Source organism: Protopterus annectens, chromosome 8.part1, assembly GCF_019279795.1.
Source record: "Protopterus annectens isolate FY-2018-M chromosome 8.part1, PAN1.0, whole genome shotgun sequence".
Classification (NCBI taxonomy): Eukaryota; Metazoa; Chordata; order Ceratodontiformes; family Protopteridae; genus Protopterus; species Protopterus annectens.
Window position 1 is genome coordinate 540293139 of NC_056742.1, and position 21755 is coordinate 540314893.

The following is a 21755-nucleotide window of genomic DNA, read 5'->3' on the forward strand; positions in this document are numbered from 1 at the left end:
ATTGTTGCTGAATTGTTATATAAAAGAAAATCATGCAACTTGTCTGGCTGTTTGGGAACATAATCTGCATTTCATAACTTAGATTATTTTGTATTGTTGCTTTATGGAAAGGTTGGAGGTAGAAACCCTCACAGCACCATACTTACTTTGCTACTCCATTGGTTATGGTTGGCAAGAGGTAAAGACTTTTGTCTGTCTTGCAATGGTTCCTGTTGCAAATGATACAATGTATGATAATTGTATCCTTCATTTTAGTGGCATTTAGGTTTCCTTCCACAACATATTCATGCATGGTTTAAGAATGATTGCATGTTAAGGCAGCATTCTGATAAGCATTTATTAATGAGGTCATTGTGATTTGGTGGGACTGAGAAATGCAAGACTATCTTCAACGTTTTGTGCATTCAAGGAGGAACTATGATTACAAAGATATCTTTACAAGTCACTGTACCTCCCTTTTTATGACATGAGGTCATTTTTCAGGGGTACTCGCATACTGTGCAGTATTTAGATGCATTTTCCTACTTCACGGTGATACTTATTTCAAGAGAAGAGGACTGTGCCCTAATTTTTCACTAGATGGGTTGTTTTAAGGTCTGGAGTTTGGCTGTAATCTTGGTTGTGGTTAATTTCAAGACAGTTCATTTATAGATTTTTATGGAAGCAGTAGCATATCCCATGTCCCTAATAGCATGCAGTATGAAACAGACAGAAATGACAATTTTATGTATTGAACTTCTGAAAAGCTGAAAGTTATGTCTTGAAATGTGTGATCATTGAATTCCCTGGTTAAAAGGATGCCTGTTTTGCTTAAAGTAAAGTAGCTCAAAGCTTATATGGTACTCTTACAGAATGACCTTTCATTTGTCCTTAGGATTAGGCAGAGGTTTGCCTTGGTGGCAGCTGGCAAATGTGGGATCATTTCACTTTTTTAATATAATTTGGGCAGGCAAAATCCAGGAGAAATTTTGGACAAAGCAAGGTGATACTGTCTTAGACAGTGTACTTTTGGGGTCTATATTACGTAATCGAAAACCCGTATCATCGAACACCACAATACTGACACACATAGCCCGAACCGCAAATACACTGAACCCCCTAAACCGTGGATTTTTAAATCTCGAACCGTCATAGTCGACCAGCACCACCGCATGCTACATACTACATACCCAAACCTAATAAATAAAACACATACATACACTAACCAAATCCTACTTCTAACTCTACACTAAACCTTACATACATTACTATCTATGCACTTACCCTAACCCACACCCTAACCCTAAGGTCCGTAACTATCTCGCACTTGCCCTACAGACATATACCCAAACAAAACAAATAATCCATACACATACAGTTAACAAAACCCTACTTCTAACCCTACACTAAACCCTACATACATTACCTATCTATGTACTTTTCTTAACACGCACCCTAACCTTAAGGTCTGTAACTATCGCACACTTACCTTACGAAGCTATGCCACAGATGGGCCAACCATGACACTTTGACATTTCGTGTTTCGCGGTTTTGAACGTTTGCTGTTACTGTAGTTTGCGCTATACGTGTCGGTCTTGTGGTGTTCACTGGAACGGGGTTTTGATCTCATAATATAGACCCGCTTTTTGGGAATTTTTTTATTTAATGAAGAGAATGTCAAGGTATTCATAGACTTTTCTGAAGCAGCAAACAACTTAAGTGCCATTTATAACTACGGTACAGAGAGAGTTCAGCATGGTTCAGTCAGCAGACAGAATTCCAATAGGAAAACTAGCAATAGACTGAAAGTGGTGGCAATGCAACGATTATTTCACTTGCTGGACTGGTGGGGATAGACAGCTGTACTGGCTACTTCTTAGACAGAATAGCATTTTTAATGAGGTGAGGTTAATATTGTGCCCACGGCTTCTTCAGATTACTGAACAGTGCGGTTGGAAATGAAGGGATTTACATGGCTAGACAAGGATAGTAAGCACTTTAAGAACCAGATTATCTCTTTTTGGTGGGGAAATTAGAGATATTAGTGTGGCACTGTCTACAAACTGGAAGATTTTTCAGCAGACCCTGCAGAATAAAGTAAAATGGTGGATGAAGGTGCATGCCATAAGAGTTAGGGGTAGCATATCACAAAATGAAGAGGAAAGTAATACTTTACAAAGGGAATTTACAAGGGAATCCTGGAAGAATAACTTTTACATGTCCAACTGATTACTCTAAAGAATGGAATGCTGTATATCATGGAGCCATCAAGTCTAGAGTGGCTGGACCCATTATTTATTTAGAGGTCAAGATGCCTGAAATCCCCAAAACACATCATGTGAGGGACAAGGGAGTATTGATACGAGTCAGTTTTCACTGCCTTATGGGATTTGGATAGTTGGCTGTTCTGTCTACCCCTGGAAATTTGAGGTTTATGTTTTATACCTATTTGAATAAAGAAGCCAGAAGTCATTTTGAAAATAAAAAATATATATATATTTTTTGGGTGGGTGAGGTGGGGGGAGCAGGATCATGTGCCTGCAGATAATTAATATGACCTGTAGTGCTTTACTAATCCACTGACTATATGGGAAATTTTGTTGGATAATTGATTCTCCCAAATCAGGTTAAGTCACTTGGCCCTGATGGAACACGCACTGATTTTTATAAGGTTGAGAAGAAAAGGTTGAGTGGTCAGCTTTTGTTACTATTCTAGGAAATGGAGCAGTAGGGATATTACCTGCTCCATACAATTAACATCTATAGTGTGATTTTCCAAAGATATTAGGTATCCACTTAATCTGGCCAGCTCTAGGCTTATCTCCCTGCTTCAGAGCAAGACCAAAATTCTACAGGGTTTGATCCTGACTTCTGGTTATTGACTAGGTTTGCAATAGTTTGCAGACTAATAGCTTAATATTTACCTATGAACATGGTTTATTAAGATCAGGTATGGCAGGGCTGATTTTCTACATCTCTTCTTTAAAATACAAGGGATATGTAATGTTAGGGACATGTGTTTGGTTGTCCTCTTCCTTGGTCTTCATAAAGTACTTGAATATTTAACAATGGAATTCATATAGATGGCTCTTCATCCTTATGGCATTTCAGGGTCCTTTTTTAATGGTGTTACATTCTTTACTACATCCCCACAATTTAGGTCATAACCAATGGATGATTCCCTTCCTTTCATTTTGGATAAGGGGGCCCACCAGGTTCCCCCTTATCCTTTCACTTTTTATTTTATCTTTAGAAACCATAGACATTTATTAAGCAAAATCACTCGGAATGGGTTATTCAGCTGCTTGTTACTAAAAAAATGTTAGATACCTGGTTTGCAGATGATTGTACTTCATGATTACCAGAACCTGCACACTCACACTCTTTCCCCCAGAATAGTGCATGTCATTCTATGTGAAATAGGCCATAGATTTTGGCATCTACCAGAATATATACTACAGGGGGCAGAGCCTAGATGACTTACCGGTAACAGCATCTTTTAGAGCTCCATAAAAATGTACTAGAAATTAAAGAAAAAAAATAACCTCATCAATTAGAAACAGAAAAACTTCATAGATGAACTTCTAAACTACAACCTTATCAAATTGCAAGAATTTTTGGTAAGTTTTTCCTGTCAAAATATTTTGGAGATCTTCACAACTATATGGAAATGGCTAGCTCAAATAATCACCGCACAGAATCTACTCTGAAGAAAGAAATCCAATTGATGTCTTCCACATTACATGAAGTGTCTTTGAAAATGGACAGATTCACAGACAATCTGGAAAATCTAAAGGAGAACTGTCAAAAACAAACAGATGTACTTAAGGAAATATTACAAAAACATCAAAATAAATTAACTGATATGGAAACATCTCTAACTGACATAGATGGGAGACTTACAGAGGAGGAAAATCAGACAGGATTTTTATTACATCAAAATACCCGGCTAACCAACAAAATAGATGACCTGGAGAATAGGGAGAGGAGAAGCAACATAAGAATTTTTGGTCTACCAGAGAAAACAGAGGGAGAAGACATTATAACATTTTTAAACACATGGATGTCTGAAATCCTAGACCTAAAGGAGGGACTTTCATGTGGAATAGAAAGAGCTCATAGAGCCATTGGAAAACCACAACTTTCTTCATCTAAATCACCACCAAGATCAATTGTGGTAAAATTTCTATCATACCAAGATAAAGATCTTATATTAAAATCAGCCTGGAGGAAGAGTCCCCTAACATATAAATCAAGCCAGATAAGATTTGATAATGACTACTCAGCAAAAGTGTTAGAACTAAGAAAAAAACATGGCCTTTAGTAAAACTTCTTAAACAAAACAAAATAAAGGCACAACTAGTTTATCCAGTTAAAATCAGAATTTTCCATTCAAATGACTGGAGAAACTTCAACAACATTGAGGAAGCATCTTCATTTATCAAAAATAATAACATAATCTCCATCCCTGATGAAATGGACAGGTCTAATACAACTAATCTGAAAAGATCCCCCGAGAAAAACTCTTGGACTGATATGAAGAAAAAGAAGCAAAGAACTGAACATAAAACTACTGAATCTCTCAAAGATACAACTAAGATATAGAACACTGGTACTACATCAACTTTAAAAATTTATATATACTTTCTGTTTCACTGATTATAACACAGTGATAACTTTTTTTGTTTCCTTTCTAATTAGTTACTACATAAGCTTATCTAACTTTAAATCTAAACTTGACAACAAATTCTAATGAAAACAAAAGTTTAACACTACATCACAATTAAATCCACTTGAAAATAGAAAGCTTATATGTCATAAGTTAGTTTATTAAATACTATATGAAAAGTATATAGAACTGACTGAAGAAAACTGCTTTTGTTTTTGATACATTTTTTTGAATAGTACTTGATTGATTTGTTTAATGAATGGTACACAAAAAGATATGAGACACTTAGCCATCACTACCATCACATTCTTCCATGCGATAGTAATTTTCTGCACTATTTCCATCTACTTATTAACCTCTTCTCTCTAACTGGATAAGGCATTGGTTTCTAACTAAAGTAATGACATCACTGTTATATTTTTATATCTTGTATCTAATTTTTCTGTGTCAACATTGTTTTTCAATATGTTTTGTATGTAATTTGCCATGGAGCTTTTCTCCCCGGGCCTGCACTGAAAATGGGCTCATCCTAGGCCCAGTGGACTTTCCCGGTCAACAAATGCAATAAATAAATAAATGAGATGTTTCACATAAACAACTCTATCAATTTTGTTTCTTGACAAACAAATATACACATAACACTTTTACAACAATAGGTTCCCATATCTTAAAAAATGTACTAGACCTCAGAGATAAACACAAGATTCTCTAACTGACAACTTTTTGTCTGAAATGCTCACAAACATTTATAACTGACATTCCTAACCTTTGCTCTGATAAAAAAAAAGAACATAATTTATGCAGCAATCATACAGTGTATGCTACAATATGTATGTTAAGTCAACTTGCAACAAGAACATGAGTACAGGAAGCTATTGCATTTAAGTTGCTTACATCAAAGATTTTTGTATATTCACTTGAAGTATGCCCTTAGAGATAGATGATATGATAAATGCATTTCCTTGTATCCGGATAGGTAAAGAGACCAATTTAATAATCAGCATTTGTTTATTTATTTACAATCTATGAGAGTCAGATATTGATGTGGAAATATGCAGAACATCGTATTAACGTATATACACACTGCTCATTATCTCTCGTACCTCCCAATAGGGAAAATGCATTAACAATAAAACTTCTGGTACTCTTTTCTGTAGCACCTATCACTGAATGTTGCTGTCTTTGCTGAAATTTCATCGGCAGCTTGCGTTAGCTTAAAAAAAATGTAGTTACTATGACACCTTTGTTTTACTTTCACTAAGACCGTTTTAAACTCATTTAAGGTGGTACAAGACTTAATAGCAATGGATTAATGCATTGAAGCTGATTACTGCATTCTCGATCATTTCTTACTGCTGACAACCGAAGATACAGATGTGCATATAACGACTGTGAATTTTACAGTTGTTGAAACAAGAACTAACCCAGTTTTAACACTCACATTACCAAAAGCAGACTCAATTTTATTATATAAAAAATAAAAAAATAAAACTGATTATTTGCTGTCATCGCTGTAGTTTTCCCTATTTTATTCATGAAAGAACAGACATTCTGTGAACAGCAATCTGACAAGATATGTATAGGGATCAGACATATGTGAACTGTGCTGTAACTAACCATAGAGTCTTAGAACAGAAACGTGCAGTAGTACAAGTGTTATAGTATTTACTGACCTGTCCACTTGTTTGCAGTTAAATAGCATAAATGTATCAGACAAATCTCAGCATTTATTTCCAGAGTTATGGACCAGGCAGTGAATACATAGATTTCTTTAATAGCTTGCACTAAGATTTATTACAATGTTAAACTCTGAATAACAATATTGTCTGTCTTAACAGAAATATGTCTTTCTAACATCAAAATATACATAACTCATGCATTCAGTGCATAAAGTGTCATATTGTTGAAACAAATCGTGCACTTGGAATTTTTATGGTATTTTAACTATATTGATGCACCACTATGCTGTAAACATGATGTTATTTAATCTTAGAGGCGAAATTCTAATGTATTAATAATAATATAGAAAAGGTTCTAGAGGTTGTATTCAGATTTCTATCAGATGCATTAAACTTAATTAATTTATGTCTGTATCTAGACTATAAGAAGTTACCTTCAAATAATATAGCTACCTAAACATTAATGATTACTATAATATCCAAAAAAGTGAAAACAGTGAACCTTTATGTTAAAAATGAATTGCAAGCTATTGAATGAGTATTAACTTTGTTTCAGGAAAAGGGAATGAAAACTCATCTATAACTTAGTTAAAAAAACAATTATCTAATATGAAATTCCATATGTTGTTATATTACATTTTTATTAAAAATTTGCCTACAAGAGATAGAAGAAGGAATTTTAAGACACGTCTTTGATTCTTTGAACACCGACTGAACACATCATCCATAAGTTTACATAAATTTGATCAAAGGAAGATAACTCTTCCATAAAATTTAATACTGAATTTCTTACTATGCAAATAGCAATGGATTGAGAGAAATGAAGTATACTAAGAAAATAAAATTAAAATCCAGGCTATAGATTACCTTGATTATTTTAGATGAGAGTCAGTGTCATGGAATTTGAGGCTTAGACAAAGTGGAGGTTTTTCTTCATTATCAAAATTTCATTAATTGAACCAGAATGATATATAAATATAGGTTACTGAGTTACTATGAATTTTCTGAAGTTACAGTAGATTAGAAATTAACATATATTTGCAAACTAATTTTGTTATGAACAATGCAATAAATTTCTAATAGAAAATGAATATTGAAAGAACTAGAATAGTATAAGAAAGAAATGTCAAATTGAAATTATTTATAAGTTTATAATGTAATAACTCACTTAAGTATTACACTAAAGTGTTTTTGATTTATAATTTAATCCTTTAAAATAACAAATGAATAGCTTTATTTCTTCATATTTGACTGTTTTAATTTCATCAGTTTGTTAATAATTTAATGTTGTGAAGCAAGAGATTCTAGATACATGTTTCTGAATATGCTAATAGAAATGTTATATTTAACAGATAGATATAAGCTGAAAGAAAGACCACTACGTGATTAAACTATGTTATAATGGAAGAAAGATACTAAAATAGTTGATTAATACATATACATATACTCTATATGTCTCCAAAAAAAACCAAAAAAACTAAAAAACAGAAGATCATTTACTGGAGCTCAGAAAGGGTAATTTCCAATATAATGGATGGTTGAGATGAAGGTCAATCTAATAGATTTTTTTCTATCTATTGGATTGGAAGTGTATATCACTTCATGGTTTTTAGAAGTTTTATTAGAACAATTGCTTATTTTATTCCATTTATCTATTCAGGAAACGTTCATGTTTTCTTTTCTTTATTGACCTGAACAAAATATTATTTCATATACTTCCTATAAAAATAATCTACTCATAATGAACAAATTCAAGAAAGATGTTACACAAACTACATATAAAACATCACAAACGTATCTATTATCATAAATATTACATATAAGCAACTTATAGCAATGGATCTAACCTTTCTATCCTTAAACACCAATGGATTAAATAACCTAAGGAAAAGATCAAACTTATTAAAATATATAAAATTGAACAAAATACAAGTGATATTTCTTCAAGAAACACATTTCAAAACAGAAGATACCTTTAATTGGAATCCTAATGAGTACAAAATGTTAGCTCACTCCTCATATAAGAAAAAGACTAGAGGAACTCTTATTCTGTGGGAAAAATGTTATAATGCCTCAAATCCTTTTTAGATATGAGGATAAAGTAGGACTTTTGTCTATAGTAATAGTAAAATATAATAATAGAATCTGGACTCTAGCAAATGTTTACTAGTTCCCAGGTATAGGCATAGGAACAGTAACAAAAGATATAGACTTAATTACTAGAGTATATAAGGGATACTTGATATTAGGAGGAGACTTCAATTGTATCTTGGATAATACAGAGACTTCCAACAAAAAAAAAAAAAGCTTATGCATTAGTAACACAGGAAAAACTCTTAAAAAATTGTGAAAGTCTAAATCTAATTGACACATTTAGTTACAAAGAAACTAATGCATTATCATTCACACATCAATATTATAGATTTGGTACTCAAACCAGGATTGATAAAATATTCATATCTTAAGAATTAAACACAAAAATAACAAGTTTTTCCATAATCCCATGCCCTTTCTCTGATCATAACTCATCAATTCTTAAAATACATGCACATTTTAAGAGATTAGTCCTTATGTCAAGAATCCCAGCTTACATTACAAAATGAAAACAATTTAAACCATGGCTAGATTCAGAAATACAATTCTTCTTAGATATAAACTATACTAATGAAACGAATATAATAAACTTATGGGATACACTGAAAGATTATTTGAATGGAAAAATCCTATCATGGTATAAAAATAAAATAAAAGAATGGGATTCAGAACTACATAGCATCCAAAAACAAATCACTGAACTTAATCTAAATGATTCTATAACTCCTCATAAAAATAAAAAAAGCAATTGAACAATTAAACAAAAAAATACTGAAATTCTAACCCATTAAACTAATATAGCATTAGAAAAATTAAATCCTAACTCATTCACTGTTTCTCCCAAACATATGCATAACTTAGCAGTTAGGGTTAAAAGAAAAGCTTCTGATAACAACATCTCAAACATCATTCATGAAGGAAAAATAATAAAAAAGTATCAGACATAAGTGATATATTGGATGCCTTTAAACATCATTACACTAATCATTATAGGGAAGAATCTAACTTTACTAAAATATTAGTTTTAGAGTTAAATTCAACAAATCTAAAGGTAATCCTAGAAAAATTAATATTTGATCTTCAAAAACAAATCTCCCTATAAGAAAGTACTGAAAAAATTAAAGAAAGTAAAAAATAATAAAGCACAGTGAATTGATGGAATAAGTAATGAAGTGTTTAAGATATTTCCAACCTCAGTAATATCTTTATTTCATAAAACATTAAATGAAATACACATGAAAAACATAATTCCAGCTTCATGGAAATACTCCTTAATCTCACTAATCTTAAAAGAAAAAAAGATCCTTTACAATGTAGTTCATATAGACCAATTTCAATATTCAACAATGACTAAAAGTATTTATGTCAATAATAGTTAGTAGAATCAAAAAAACTTTAACTCAAATCATAAATGAAGCTCAAACTGGATTTATTTATAAATAGACATACCCAAAATAATATACAGAGAATATTAGCTCTTATAGACATCTTAAACAGAGACAATAGGGAAGCACTAATAGCAACTTTGGACATAGAAAAAGCTTTTGACTCTTTTAGATGGGAATTTCTTTTTAAAACCTTAGAATTGTTTAATTTTCCACTTAAATTTATTGCATTAATAAAAAACATTTATAAAGATAATCTTGCATAAGTCAAACTTGGACCTTTCACTTCGGAAGCTATTAAAATATTTAGAGTCACAAAGCAAGAATGCTCAATGTCCCCTATACTATTTGCCCTGGCAATAGAATTATTTGCAATATCAATCTCTAGCAATCCCAAAATAAATGGTATTAATGTATATGGACAACTTAACTCAAAAATATGCTATTTGCTGACAATATACTGCTCACACTAAATGCTTCAGAGGAGTCTTTATTAGAACTAGATAAACAAGTAGATAAATTCTATTTAATCTCTTGTCTTTCTTTTAACAAGACAAAGTCAAATTATCTACTTTTAAATATAAAAAGAGACTCCTTATTAAACAAGAGTCATATAATAGGCAAACAAGTTTCCAGGATAAAATATTTAGGAATAATACTAAATGACAGTTAGAATCTGCACTACCCAAAACTATAATTCTATAATAAATAATATAAAAATATTAACTACAAAATGGAATAAAATATATTTGAAATTTGAAGACAGACTGCAAATTATAAAAATGATATTACTGCCCACAATAAACTACATTGCACAAGCCATATCAATGATTCCAGATAGAAAATATTTACAAATAATAAATAAAATCCTTCTAAACTTCCTTTGGTATCCAAAAAGAAATAGGATAGCATACTCACATCACATCAGACCATGGGAAATGGGTCGAATCAACTTTCCAGACACAGAGACATATATAAAAGCTTTTATTTTTAAAATTATCATTAATTGGTTTGATAGTAATTATTCCTCAATATGAAAAACTTTCCATACTATTATTTTCCTAAATGAAAATAGAATAAAACTCTCATCTCAATAGAAAATAATAATATGACGACAATTAATATATTGTGGTATGGTTTAATGATTAATATTCAATATAATATATCAAAACCAACTAATTTAAATTATATAAATAAATTATATAGTATATTTAGAAGCTTTACCTATTCCAATTCAGACATTAAAATATGGTTAGATTTATTAATACCCTTTAGTTCTACAAAAAAACTTCTTTAATAAAATTTATAAAAATACTTTAACAAATTGGGAGATGAAAAACTTTAGTTGTTGGCAACAGTGTATAAAAGATCAGAAAGTATTAGACATTCAACAAATTCAAAATACATTTAATATACCAGACACTGATTGGTTGGTACTTCAAAGCATATTGTCATATGCCCAAGATTTAAATAGAATAATAATTAGCTCTTCTTACAAGACTAGCCCTAAATTCAAAAATGTTATGTCTGAGGTAATCTATAACTGGACAAACTTGACATCAAATATATATAAAATTTTATGGAACTATAAAACCAACACTAACCTAAAATTTTGGAACTACATAACTAAAGGACTTCAAACAAATTTAACAGCTGAAAGTAAATCCAATCTCTGATATTCTATCAACTCTACATTTAATTTACAAGTATAGAAAATCTATAATTGGAGATTTATACACAGAACATTTATCACACCAGATAAATTAGCTACATTTACAAAAACAAAAAATACTATCTGCTGGAAATGTTTATTAAATTGTAAAGCAGACTGGATTCATGTGTTTTATGAATGTATTAAAATTAAACAATTTTGTGAAGAAATTACTAAATTCTTTCAAGCTATTTTCATAGATGCATTTATTTTAACAAACTCCCTATTTTTTTTAAATGTAAATGATAATACAGAAATGAGTAAAAATGATTTATATCTATTATGGTCCATATTGGCTGTGGCGAGAAAATGTATAACAAGAAAATAGAAGTCAATACAAGAACCCACTATTGAAGAATTCTTGAAATTGTTGAAAGAAACTGTGTTACTTGAAATCAAAGTCAAAGAACAGAGAGTTGTTCCTAGAAAATGGACTAACAATCCTTGGGTGAAAATCCTTGCTCTTATTGAGACATTAGCATTGAACTCAGACTAATCCTTCATATGTAACTTAATTTAAGTTTTTGTTTTTTCAAATAATGTTATTTTTGTTTCCTACTCTTTGTATTTGTCATATTTTTACATTATTAATTGTTCAAGCCATTGTATGTAGTGTATATAGAATGTTATAACATCTATCTATATAGAAGACTGTAATATTAATTATTATATATGAAAAATATATATTTTTTTCAAAAAAATATATATACTACATGTACTTGAAGTTAAAAACAGAGCCTGCTTTAGCCACTCCAGTGGTGTAGCTGGATAAAGCCTTAACTAAAACTCACTCAACTGTGGTCTGATTAGTGGGTCAGGTGGCAGGGAGGGATGGGCATGCCCATCCTGGATGGGAGGGTGTTTGTGGCTGATACTCACCTGGGGAAGTGTGGTTCAAAGAGGGGGGATGCACTTAAAAATAAGTGATGAGCATGGGAGGTGGGGCTGGGAAGTGGGTAGGGCATATAAAGTTCCTCAGGATAGAAATGGAGATGCTCTTAGTATCCATGAATGGCCCCAGCAATATCAGACCATATCTGGGGAGTTAGAAGACAAGCTGGTAGACCAGATGTGGACATGGGGCACTGGGGGCTGGAAAAACAAGGTTGCCAGGATGATATGAAAAAGTTAGGCAGTGGCTTGTCAGGGAGTTGGGTTGCACTGATGGAAATAGTTTGTGGGGCTGGCTATGGGGTAAAAGGAGTAGCTATGTGCACAAGACTAGTCTATTTTGTTTATTTTGGCCAAAGTTGAACAAGAGAAGTATTTTTTTTCGTACATCCTCCCTTGTTCAGATGACGCTCCCATTTCCTCTGTGGACTGTTGAATAGTATTTCACGGTTTGGAGATGACAGGTCGAGCACTACTGGACAGGATCCAGTGCAAAACACCTTCATATTACCTTTTTTAAGTGATGCTGACCTGGCCAGCAACTTGGGCAGATCAGTGAAAATAAGACAATCTACTTCATCCATGTTGCCAGCACAAGAGAAGAGCACTGGATTACCTTAATAATAACCTAATAGTTGCACTAAGTGAGAACTAAAAGATTGTTGATCACAGTCAGACTTGCCCTGCTTCTTAACACTTGTACATTAAATTAGGTATTGGGCTTATTTAACTTAGTTGTTGTCCACTACTTATAAATTCAACTTCTGTTAAGAGTTCCATCATATAATTTGTGTTAACAGGAGAATAAACATCTATCATCACCCTATTAGAACTTTATTCCTGCAAATATTAGAAATACAACTCAGTTACATTTCAGAAACAAGTCAAACACATTTGCCTCAAGAAAGCAAGTCAAAATGCTTCAGGGATTCAGGTTCCCTGAGTGCAGCACTAAGCATTGCTTGTTCTGCCTTTTGATACTGATTACTCTCAATGGGACTATAAAGAAGTCTATGTCCCTTTCGTGTTTTAGTCTCCCAGGTTTCTTGATGTAGATAATTTCAAGGGGCAAGGGGGAGACTTTTTTAGAAGTCTTTTGTTGTGATCACATTTGTATAGCACAAAGGGTTAAGTAGTGATATATATATATATATATATATATATATATATATATATATATATATATATATATACATATATTAAATATAGATATATATTAAATATAGCTATATATATATATATATATATATATATATATATATATATATATATATATATTATCATCTAAACATGTCTAAACTGAAAAAAGTTAACATGAAAAATTTGACAAAAAAAATATTAATATTATTTGCATGCTCCAAGACAAAATTTCAGAACAAGTAAATAAAAAAAACAAGATTTTTCTTTTCATTAGGACTACATGTGGTTTTGATCTTGCATTTGTGTGAGATCACTAAATTGTGGATGAGTAATATGCCCTTTCCCCCTTATTTTGAGACCTCAGAGTTGTTATAATTAGCAGGGGGTGGGGTGAGGGGTGTGCCTCCCTGAAAAAAAAAACTTTTCACGGTCTGAGATTTTTGTCTCAGTATATGGAAATAATGGCAGGTTTTTTTTTGTTGATTATTTTAAGTAGAATTTATTCATGTTGATTTTTTTCAGTTTAGACATTTTTAAAACTATATATCTACACCTATATCTATCTATCTATCTATCTATGGTTTCCATGCATTTAGTCTAATGCTTTGGTTGTTGACCACAAAAATAAATATGTCTGATTGAAAATCAGTTGATGGCATATACTAGCTTTTTTATGGTGAGAGATTGTGGTACAGTGGAGATTGGGCAATTTGCCCTTTACCCACTGTAATGTTACCTCAGAGCTGGTATATATATATATAATTAGCACAGGATGTGGGGAGCTGTAGGGGTCTTGCCCCCCTGCAAAACAGTGTTTAAAGGAGACACTTTTCAAGTAGTTATGCTCGATCAGTTAGGGTTTGAGGTAATGAGCTAACAATAAACTACCATATACTCTTACATATGTAAATATATATATATATATATATATATATATATATATATATATATATATATATATATATATATATATGGTTCCCCTTCAGGAGGTTGAACGGCTGAAATCGCAAAATGCATATGGTCGAGACCATATGCTCGAAATTTCAGAAGCTCGGGAGATTTCCCTTTCTGCGCTGTAGTGTGATCTCGGAGCTGGAATAAATAAGTAGCGGGGTGTGGGCCCCCCTGCAGAAACATTGTTTTGTGTTTTGTTGTATTTTTTTCTTTCCCTTTCAAAAGGTCGAGCTTCTGAAATTCGAGCATATGGCTTCGGCCATATGCATTTTGAGATTTCAGCCATTGGACCTTCTGAAGGGGAACTATATATATATATATATATATATATATATATATATATATATATATATATATATATATATATATATATATAATACATTATACATTTGTGTACAATGGCTAATATAACATTCCATTAGCCATTGTACAAAACTCTATGTGTGAAATATTGCTTCTTTCAAGACTCTAATGTCTTGCAGAATATGCTATTTTATTAATTGTAATCAGCTGTACTATTGTAAATGTCATTGTGTTTTGGTTGTTCTGAAGAAAATTGAATATACTGTTAGTTTTCTAAATGTTTTGATGACCTCGGAATGTAATTATTTATTGATCGTACTGCAATATGTTTACATGGATGGCTTGAAAGGCTGCTTTACTGTTCTGAATGTTCTGTTGACAACTGAATTTCTATGTCATTGACTGTACAGCAGCATTTTACTGTTGACAACAGAATTTCTATGTCATTGACTGTACAGCAGCATTGTATTAGATTGTCAGTTGCTATACTAGCCCTGGTCATAACTGAAACAGGGCACTGGACCAGTTCACTTACTCAGTTACTTAACATTAAATAACTAAATACATACATACATACAATTTCTTAACCTCTGGTCCACATCTGTTATATTCCTGTCCCAACCTTTGCCTATGTACTCCATTTCTGGCATACCTCCTCTGATGTACTAGTCTGCCTGACAGGGACACTGAAATGGGTGTTTGCTAGCACTACAGCAGTGAAAAGGTAGATTATTTCCACTTGATCTGTAAATACCTAAGAAGTACAGAAGCCTGGAGAAATGCTCACTCTGTAACATCATGTGCAGTAGCAGAATGCATTCCTTCTTTCACTTAGGTGTGACCTCCTTGATGTCTAAAAAATGTTAGAAATGATTCAGAGAAGATGTCCGCAAAGAGTCATACTGTTATGTTGCCAGATTAAAAGGGACATGGAATTTCTTTGACAATTATATTTCATTGTGACAATATGTAAATGCTTGTTTGTAAATCTGATGTCTTTTTCGTCCCTTCCTCAGCCATTGGGTCTGAGATCCAAACCTCGGATTAAACTTAAACCACTTCTCAGACTTTGCACCCATAGATCAAGCTCCTCCCCTAACCCATATTCCTCTCTGAAGCCCCAGATTACCTCCTATCTCATTTCCCGCTTCCAGCGATCAGACATGGTTGATGTGGCTCAAGGTTTTAGGAGTAAGTGCCAATCTATTTTGGTATTATTACCTCTTCTTTTTCTCAGGTCTTTGATGTTTTACTTACTCCTACCACCCCTACTGTATATCTATATCTAATTACATAGACTTTTCTGGTAGTTGTTAGTGCTATTGTTTCACTCTAGGCCTCGTGCCTTTCTTCCTTTTCTTTTTTTCTACTGGTATTTCTTATCCCAAATCTTTGGGATTTCTTTGCTGGTATTTTTCCTCTCTTTATTACTGTATTGGTAATTTTCTGGTTTGGTTTTCCTTGCTGCCTGTACCACATCTGATAAACGTAATGAATTTAAAAAATGCTCTTAATACCCAACTCAATGCCCACTCAAAGTCTGTTTATATTGTCTTGAGGCCCACATCTTGAAGGTGAGTGCAAGATTTATTCTAGCTTCAACCACAGATCCTTTGTTGATCACAGCAGCAAGTTAATTCTTAAGGGTTCACTTCCTTCTTCCTCTTCTTCAATGTCTGAAGCTCACCCCCCAGAAAGAAACCAAAAGATAAATCTTAGTGAGAGAGGAAAGGAAGCAGTCCAAAGAAAAGCCCAGGGAGTCGAGGATGCATTCCCCTGACCGCTCTCTTCACCCAACTCCAGCTTCTGCTCCACAGTCCAAAATACCGAAGACCTCAGATTCATCCAGTTCTTTGGCTCTGACACTCTCTTCTGTTAAGTCTCCTCCCCACAGACAACCTAGGTTTTCTCTGGAGCTGATTTCTTCAAGGCTACACTCTCAATTTTTACAAGAAACACAACGTAGAGTTTCTAGACCTCCAGCTACCTCCTCATCCTTCAGGTTTACCAACAGCCTGTCCAAAGCAGATGTGGACAGAATGATAAGGACATTTCTCAGAACTCAAATTCAGTTGGGAGTACTCCTGTCCCTGTCTCCCATTGGACCTGTGAGCTTTGGACCATCCCAAATACCCTTAGTTACGCTTACTGTGATTCATCTGTCAGCTTCAGAAGTACTTGATCTGAGAATTCCAGGATTGTCTGGGTTGGATTGAAAGGCTTGGCCCTCATCAGCTTTGACTTGCTCTGTGATCAAACCAAAGCTGTCCTTGTCAGAGGCAGAGGGAATAAGGAGTCATAGTTATAAACCAGATTTGGAGTAGGGGTTCAACTCCAAGGCTTTCAGAGCCATCCCTGCCCCTCAATCTTCGGCCCTAGACAGTTCAACTCTGACTTCTGTGTTGAGGCAGGGTCATGGGGAGCCCTTAGATTTCTTTAGCCAGGTGGCTTTGGCTGTACTGGGGAAGTCTTGGGCTTTCTATCAGCTTCTGCATTTGAGGTAGTAGAGAGAGGTCTCCACATGGCTGGAAATAGGACATCCTTGCCCCCCTTGGGTGCCACCCTCCAGAACTGTCTGCCCTCAATCTTGAGTATGCTCATTCTGCCCCATCAGGTTAGCCAGTCCATTCAAGCCTTGAGGCAGTCCTTCTGCAGGACTCCCCACACACTTTCAGGTCCTCTTCAGATCATCCCTTTGTCAAAGTTCCCTTGAAGCATAAGTGCAAGAGGAGGCACATTGATTTCCCACAGGAATCCTTGTCAGACAACACTGACTTCAATGAAGGGGAAGGGTCCCCCTGGTCACCCCCTGAGGATGTCTAATTTAGAGAAATGCTTGAGTTTCTGAGGCAGAAAGGTGATTGGTCTTCCAAAGCCTGTTTCCAGGAGGAGTCAATGTTTCTTTAGGCTTTCAAAACTGGCTCAGTTACATCCTAGGAGGTATTCCTTGTGGATGAGATGGTGGCTCTCATTTCCCATTGGGTTTGGAAGGATCTGGATACCTATTCCTAGAAAGCCAGACAAGTTCTAGTTGCACCCACGGACCATGTCCACTGGAGCAGGGTGCTCCAGTTTATGCCATGACGGTGGTGACAGTCACCAAAACAGAACTTGCTAAGGAATGTCCTTCTGTCCACATCCCACTAGGGAGTCTGGGACCTTGGACAGATTCAGGAAGTGATTTTTTTTTTCACTGACCTTTACCCTGTGGTTAATGAATTACCTGGCACACTTCACAAGGTTGTAGAGGGATTCAATTAAAGAGCTCCTATGGAACTAGATCCCCTCTCAGTAGAGGGAGAAACTCTAATGGCAGGTGTCTTCCACATGGCAAAGGAGGGCAGAAGCAACATGGCTTCCAATGTCCCTTTTTTAAGGAGCTTTTTCAGCTCTCCTGAATGGTTGCCCAACTGCTGCAGTGTGCACAGAAGCAGTCAAGGCCCCTTATCTTTGCACCCAGAAGCCTGGACATCCATCCCCAAAGATGTCTGAGTGGAGAAAATAATTACCAGAGGTTATTATATTCCCATTTACCTGTCTCCCTCCACACATTCAAGAAATATTGCCAATGTACCACTGCATCAGAGGAGGGAAGCAGGCTTAAAAATAGAAAAGCTGCTAATAAAAAAGTCACCCAAGAGTTCCCACTATTCCAGAGAAGGTTTAGAACTTACTCAAGATTCTTTTCTGTGCCAAAGAAAACTGGTGACCCCAGCCCAATATTAGACCTAGGTATGCCACTTGAACCAATTTGTCAAACACTCAAAGTTCTGAATGACCATGATTCAGTCCACTTTCCCTCTTTTGAGGAAGGATCATTGGATGTGTTTGCTAGATCTTCAGGATGCGTACTTTCACAAAAATATAGACAGTCCAGGAGTTACCTTCGCTTCTTCTTGGGAGCCAGTCATTTTCAGTTCAAAACCATGCCCTTTGGTATAACCACAGCTCCTAGGTGTTCACCATGTGGATGGCAGTGGTTGCTGCAAACCTGAGATTGCTGAGATTCTGAGTGTTTCCTTACCTTGATGACTGGCTTCTTGCTGCTCCCACCAGACATCTATTAATGTGTGTCAGGGACTACCTGCTCCATTTATGTCTATACTTGGGCATCACAGTCAACTACGCAAATATCATCTCTTCCCCACTCAAGTCCTGGAGTTTAAAGGTGCTCATCTGGAAACAGTTTCTTAAGTAGCAAAACTCCCTCAATCCAGACTATCCATGTTACATCAGGTGACACATTTATTATCTCTTCAGTCACCACCAGCCAAGTAGGTTCTTCAGCTTCTCAGTTCAGTGGTGGCCTCCACAACCCTTCTGCTTCTAGCAAAATTTTATATGAGATTAGTACAGTGGATACTTGCTGTACAGTGGTCTATGAATCAACATTCCATGGCCTCTCTCATTTGAATCACAAAGATCTGCAAGCACCATGTTTCCCGGTGAATTCAAGCACCAGATGTCTCTCAGAGCTACCCCTTTGCCCATGGATGCTTCCAAGTTGCAGTGGGGGGGGGGCATTACCTGGGAAAGATAATCTAAGGCATGTGGTCACCCTTAGATGACAACCTCCACATCAACATCCTAGAGATGAGGGCAGTACTCCTAGCACTACAGGCTTTTCAAAACATTATCCCTTGAGGGACAATTGCCATGCAAACAGACAGCATGTCAGTGGTCTGGTACATCAGCAAACAGGGTAACTTGCTCTTACCCCTTGTGTTGGAAGTCAATAAAAGTGCATCAGTGGGAGATCTCTTTTGGCTGCTTTCTGGGGAAGTCCAACATTATAACAGACAGACTGAGCAAATATATTCTTCTACCTCATGAGTGGTCTCTCAATCCTTTGGTGGCAGAACAGATTTTTCGTTGATGGGACCATCCATGTTGCAATCTCTTTGCTTTTGTCCACATTTCAAAAGCAGCAGGTTTTTCACTAATCCCCAAAGAGGCAGAGTCACTGAGAGATGCTCTGATTCATGATTAGCCCCTGGGATCCTTTATGCTTATCCTCCCATACCTCTCATATTAAAATTTTTACAGAAAGCATGTCAACAGAAAATCAAGGTGATCCTCATTGGCCCATTCTGGCCTTACCAAGCATAGTTCTCCTTCCTTTGATCTCATATAATATACCCCTCCTTGGGTTCTGGATCTTCTCTGGAACTGCTATCTCACCCATGCAGACAACCTTACCCGGGCATTCAATCCCTCAAATTAACACATTCACTCCAATGGAGCTCAGGAAGTTTGAACTGTAATTTCGAATGCCTTTTGACAGAATCAAATTATTTCCTCACATTTCAAACAAATGTTCATATCTGTGGAATCATATGGGTTATGAAAGAAGTATAAATGGTGAACTCTTCATCACAAAATATTTTAGACTCATATTCTTTAGGTTCTAGGTCCTAAACTAAATTTTGTAAGTCATAGTAAACACAGTAACTATTACATCTGTAATATTTTAACAACTTACAATATCCCATGAACCACTCAAGTTACACATGTACTGTCAGCAGCATTTTATTCATCTATCTGAGATCTTTCATTTGAGGCTAGGGAGTTCTGTTTGTATTACCTGGTTGTTGAGATATTTAGAAAAATGTGGAAATTATATCTATATAAATTAATATGCCTGCAGTAGGCAGCAGTCAAATATCAATGCAGTTGAGTTTGTTATTGTGTAAGCTTTAACATGAACTCTTTTAAAACCTTGTACATAGCATGGTTTTGGAATTATTGATGAAAATATGAACAAGCAATATTTGATGCCTAGAGGCGTCAGTAGGAGTTAACTGCAGATGAACCTGGAGGCATCAATCGGATGTAATGAGTTAACCACATGGTTACTCCACTTACAATGATGGAAGGCAGCCCAAGTTTTATGCATCCTTACATCTTCCCAAAAGGACTCCTCTAGGAAGATATACAACAGCAAATGGAAAAGAGACACCCAGTTCTCTTTTCCGCACCCATTCCTGTGGTACTAAATTTTTTGTCTTTCATTGTTGTTCATTTCCTTTTCAAGAGCTAAATTGGGACGGTATGTGTCTAAAGTCAATTTAGCACAGTGGCTCACTAATTGTATATAAATGAAAAGGTTTGACTTTATCAAGGCAAACATGAACTCATTCCACAAGGTCAGTCTCCACTTCCTCTGCCTTTCTATCTAGGACTTCTACAGATGACATTTGTGCAGCCTCTACTTGGTCCAATGCTCATACCTTCATAGCTCATTGCAAATTAGATATCTTTTCTAGGAAAAGGGCAACCTTTAGTTCTGCTGTACTCTTGAATATCCTTCCTTAAGGCCACCCTAGGGTTATACTAGCTGGGGACACTGTCAAAAAGTTTGAGGAATGGATGAAAATGACTATAACAGACACAAAAGTTATGCACTTACATAACAATGCATCTGTGTTGTCTGTTTTCATCCTTCCATAACTTACCCTCCGTCCTTTCCCCCTTCATTGGTAGAAGATACTGCTATGGTTTCCTGGTATGACCTGGAGGTACACTATTTACAGGTCTGTTTCTTTCCTATACATTGATATCAAGGGAGCAGACTTGATCTGAAGTAATCTGGGGCCTGGGAAAGGATTATGGGAAAGGAGAGGAGCTTCAGCTCTGGATTTAAAGTCTGAAAAGTGTCCGAAGTCAGATCTGAGGGTCAGATCAGCGACCCAGTGATTGAGGAAGGGGATAAACAGACAACAGAGATGCATTGTTATGGTAAGTACATAACTTTTGTTTTTTTTCCATTATTTGTTATTATTCAACTTTCTGGTTTTACTTCTGTAGTTGTTCAAGACTGTTTTTTTTTTTTTTTGCTTTCTGTATGATAGGAACATACTGATGTCATAACCACACTTAATGAGCAAAACCAGCAAACATTTATTTACACATATATGGCAAGTGTCAGGTGCTAGGGAGTGGTCCAGCTT

The 21755-nt window shown here is 35.0% G+C and overlaps 1 protein-coding gene across 2 annotated transcripts in view; it reads right to left on the bottom strand.

The window, feature by feature from the left end:
* The window catches only part of LOC122810440 (hepatocyte nuclear factor 4-beta-like), a 954244-nt gene that overhangs the window by 661727 nt on the left and 270762 nt on the right, over positions 1-21755 (bottom strand). The gene's annotated exons all lie outside the window — the stretch shown is intronic.